This window comes from Somniosus microcephalus, chromosome 16 (assembly GCF_052327205.1).
Source record: "Somniosus microcephalus isolate GS21.2 chromosome 16, FLI_Smic_1.0, whole genome shotgun sequence".
Taxonomy (NCBI): domain Eukaryota; kingdom Metazoa; phylum Chordata; class Chondrichthyes; order Squaliformes; family Somniosidae; genus Somniosus; species Somniosus microcephalus.
Genome location: NC_141002.1, coordinates 20839657 through 20844386, shown reverse-complemented (window position 1 = coordinate 20844386; position 4730 = coordinate 20839657). Strand labels below are relative to the sequence as shown.

At 43.3% G+C, this 4730-nt stretch overlaps 1 pseudogene; it reads left to right on the top strand.

Annotated features, from left to right (window-relative positions):
• Window positions 1-476: 476 nt before the first annotated feature.
• LOC147106009 (oxytocin receptor A pseudogene) lies at window positions 477-4088 on the top strand (annotated as a pseudogene).
• Window positions 4089-4730: the final 642 nt, after the last annotated feature.

Below are 4730 nucleotides of genomic sequence, written 5' to 3'. Positions count from 1 at the left end.
AAATTAATCAACAATCGAATTAGAATAAAATTAAACATTAATTAAAGCCAAACAAATTACTTTTGCTCTTCCTTCTTAATCCCCGCTCTCCCCCTCTCTCTCTGAGATGTGTGAGGTTCCTGGGATCTAACTTACCTACTCCATCCCTGCGTTCCGATTGGTACATGTAACGATGACAATGTAAGAATGCTAAGTGCTATCTGATAGCTAAGGCTATAAAAAAAAACATTTCGGTCGCAGACAGATGCTCAAAAGATTAGACTGGGTGAGACACCGAGCCAACCAGACTTCACAGAGCTCGCAGTCTGCCTCTTGTTTGAGTAAACGAGAACATCAGCCGGCAGAATAAGCTGCAGCATCGCAGATGGTGTGGGGACTTGTTCTGCAGTTTCAGGCTAACTGAGGAGGCAAGGGTTGCCACTCTGCAAAAATATATAGACGCTACACAGTAGGGCAACACGTTGTCCCAGGAAGCTATGAAGAACCGGTCGGCACCATTGAGTGAGAGTGATATTTTTAGTGGGCACAGCAGGTGGCACGTCCTACCGAATGGCACAGCTACTTCGGAAACCCTCGGCATCCCTGAGAGGGACGAGCAGTTGGCCAAAGCCGAGATTGCGGTGCTGGGCATCATCTTCGTGGCGGCCACGGTGGGCAACAGCGTGCTGATCAGGGTCCTGTGGAGGAGGAGGAAGAGAATGTCCCGCATGTATGTCTTCGTGATGCACCTCAGCATTGCCGATCTGGTGGTCGCGTTCTTTCAGGTCCTCCCCCAGCTCATTTGGGACATGACGGAGATATTCATGGGGCCAGATGTGCTCTGCAGGGCGGTGGCCTATCTGCAGCTGGTGGGCATGTTCTCCTCGACCTACATGGTGGTGGTGATGACCGTGGACAGATTCCAAGCGGTCTGTTACCCCATGGTGACTTTTCAGAAGAAAAAGGCATATTGGAATGTGGCCACCTGTACCAGCTGGGTCTTGTCTCTGATCCTGAGCATTCCTCAGGTCTTCATCTTCTCCAAAAAAGTGGTCGCCCCAGGGCTGGTTCAATGCTGGGCAGAGTTCATTCAACCCTGGGGCCTCAAGGCTTACGTGACCTGGATCTTCGTGGTCATTTTCTTCATCCCCACCGTCATTCTAACCATATGCCAGGTCAAAATCTACAGGGCAATTCGACTGAACATTTACACCAAGACTCACCAGCGCCCCGAGCTGACCGAGACACAGACGGTGCATTCGAGAGCCAGTAACGTTAACTGCATCTCAAAGGCAATGCACAAGACGGTGAAAATGGCAGTGGTCATAGTGCTCGCCTATGTGTTGTGTTGGGCGCCTTACTTTGCAGTGCAGCTGTGCACTGCCTGGTATCCCAGTGACATCAATCAGAGTGAGTGGTGCCATCATTTTCTCATATCGCTACCTCCCTTAAAAAAAAACGTTTCTTTCCGTCTGTCTCTTATTTTGCTTCGTTCCTGCTTAACACATCTTTCTGCATGGCACGATTGCTGTTCGTTTTATTTTCCAAGTGCTTCCCTTTAAATGATTCCCAAAATTTTTCTTCTCCAGTGAAAATAACCGAATACAACTCTAGAAATGACTTTGCCACATTTGCCTAGTACGCGTTAGTAGGAATGTTTTCTGAATGACTTTGAGAGAGGTCGAAGCATTTATCTTAACCCCTCAGTCAAAATAGCGGCAGAGGGAGATCACGGGAATATTTAAGCATTCGATGTGGCAAACAATGATTCTCAGGCTATAGTTGTCACAAACTCTGTTTTTCCGAATTTGTTCAAGAATTGGTACAAACCCTTGCAGATTTATGATTAAAGGGAAATAAAGAATTTGTATTTATATAGCGCCTTTCACGATTTTAAGTCGTACATAAGCTCTTTATACAGCCAATGCATTACTTTGGAAGTGTTGTAATGTAGGAAACCGGCAGCTAATTTGCACATACAAACAGCAGTGTAATAGTGACCAGATAATCTGTTTCCGTGAAGTTGGTTGAGGGATAAATATTGGCCAGGATATGGAGAGAACTCCCCTGATCTTTCAATAATGCCATGGGATCTTTTATATCCACCTGATAGGACCATGGTTTAATGCTTCACCCAAAAGACGGCACCTCCGACAATGCAGCAAGCCCTCAGTACTGAACTGGGGTGTCAGCCTAGATTATGTGCTCAAATCTCGACTTTTGTTTGGGGGAAAACACCACAAATGATTGCAGTCCATAAATCACTTTATTTCATGCCTCTGCTGTACTTTCATAACTTGCCAGTCCCATTAGGGAATATTTTTTCTGTATTAAATTGAAATCCGTATTGTAACTTGGATATTTCTTTACACAGAGTCAAAAATGGAAACCATGCAAAATGTGTTTGAGGGGTGATAGAGGAAATATATTCAGAAATTACGAAGTAAATCGGGCACATACATCATAATAATGCTTGGAGATATCCCAGAGCTGTGATATGCACTCACATAAATGCAAGACTTCTTTTCATCTCCAATCCCTAGGGAATTTGGACAGATCTGCTGCACGCCTTGGTCTGACGTGTCTATTTAAAATTAACTTCATAAGAATTCCCATGATGTAAACACAAAACCGACCTCAGGAACTCTTCCCCATCAAGGTTAATTCAAGATGTATCTATTCTTAATTGAGAATCTTGAGGTTAAGATGCAGCAATTATCTGAAAGCTAACAGAATCTGAAGAAAGGTCATCGACCTGAAACATTAACTCTGTTTCTCTCTTCACAGATGCTGCCTGACCTGCTGAGTTTCTCCGGCATTTTCTGTTTTTATTTCAGAATCTGGGGTTACTTCACTCTAGGGCAACTGGATTGTAACGGGACCCAAGGAAAATAAATGCTTCTTTCACTGGTGGCTGGTTGCTGAAATGCCGCCAAAAAGAGAAATTCTTTCTTCTCGTGGTGGCCAGCGATGGCATAAAGCTACCTTAGGGTGAACGTAGCATTTCTGCACTGCCAGTTCGGGGAGAAGACGCAGCCCCGAGAAAGTCGCTGCGTTACCACTGTTGTTTGTATGAATTCACAGCGTAGGAGAGGAATCCCCATCATTGTATGACAGAAACATTTCAGTCGTAGCTATAAGACTTCAGTGAGATGGCAACTATTGGTCTGAAATCGGTATTTGTGGAAGCTGGAAGATCGGAGTTCGACCGCCAACGATCGATTGCTGCCACCCACACTGAGGTCAACAACCACAAAGCTCAGTAGATGTGTGGGAAGCTCCAATCCTGGAGAGTTAGTTTATGAGAGAGAGAGAGAGGACAGGAATGTCCACTTTTGTTCCCAAATATAAAAAACATTGAAAAGGTAAATTTCCAAAAAATGTGGCTTTGCACTTGATTGTAGTTATACTGCATTAGACACAGACTCAAAGACAGTCTCTCGCAAAGTGTCGCACACTTCTCAACTCATGGATTTGACTCATACTGGCATATTCCTATCCATGCACGCCTGAAACCATTAGCTAATGACACCAGAGGGTGGCAATATAACCTCACCCCGAGATGTTTTTTGTTACAACTATGTTCATTTCATTTCTCTTGTTTGTCCACAGGTGCTCTTTTCACCATCCTCATGCTTTTGGGGAATTTAAACAGTTGTGCAAACCCCTGGATATACATGTATTTCTGCGGACAAATCCCGTGTTGCACGAAACGCCAATCACGCTGCTCAGTTCGAAAAGAATCAGCTGTCACGACCAGCGTCAATCTGGTTGACAAGGACGCTGCAGGTGCCTTTACATCGGTTTAATAAGGCAGAAACTCGGGCCACAGTCACTGAAGGAAGCAGAATTAAGAACCATAAAAAATTCAAAAGGTTAAGACAATCCTGTTTTATTCCCACCTAAATGTATTTTCTCTTTCAGACACAGAGGAACCTACTGTCTATTTCCAGCATTTTCATTTTTTATTTATAAATTCCAAGTTTGTTCTTGTTTGACAGCAACAATTTGTATTTAATACTGGTCTATATGACAGGTTTGTTCTACACTCTTTTATTCAACATTGCTTATAGATAATAGAATTCAACTGGATGTTATTCCAGTGAAAGTCTGAATCACTCCCAGATGAGATTTGGTGGAAGATAGCTCTCATGCTACATTACACCAATATGGTCCCAACAAACACATCCTCATTTATACCTTCAGCAGAGAGGTACTTGCTGTGACAAATGTTTTCTTGTCTTGTTGATTTCTACATAATCTCAGGTCATGGCCCAACATATGCTCTATTAAAAATTGCATAATACTTGCAGGTACAAAGATTAAGGGTCATCCAATGTTATAGCTCTAAACATTAGGTTGGAAATACTCAACGACAGTGCCAGGGAAAATGCATGAATCCTGGGCTTGTCAGAACCTGAAGTGCTAAATCATTCGCCAATATTGAGAACATTTAGAAATTGAATGAGGATTTGAGAGACAGCATCTGAGTGTGGCCATTCAGAACAATAAACTTGGATTTAAAGTGCTGACAGAGGAGTGGGACATAGTACAACTACTACACAAACCTCATGCATGAGCTAACACATAACTTGTCCAATACTGACAATAACCCAGAAATGCTAACTTAAAAAACCACTTATTTTATGCTCCTCAAGGTGAGGGGCGATGGAGCTACAGAGTGGAGCACTTTCCTTCAAGCACTCACAGGTTAGATATACAACAGTGAGTAAGCTCTCTCTAAACTGTCC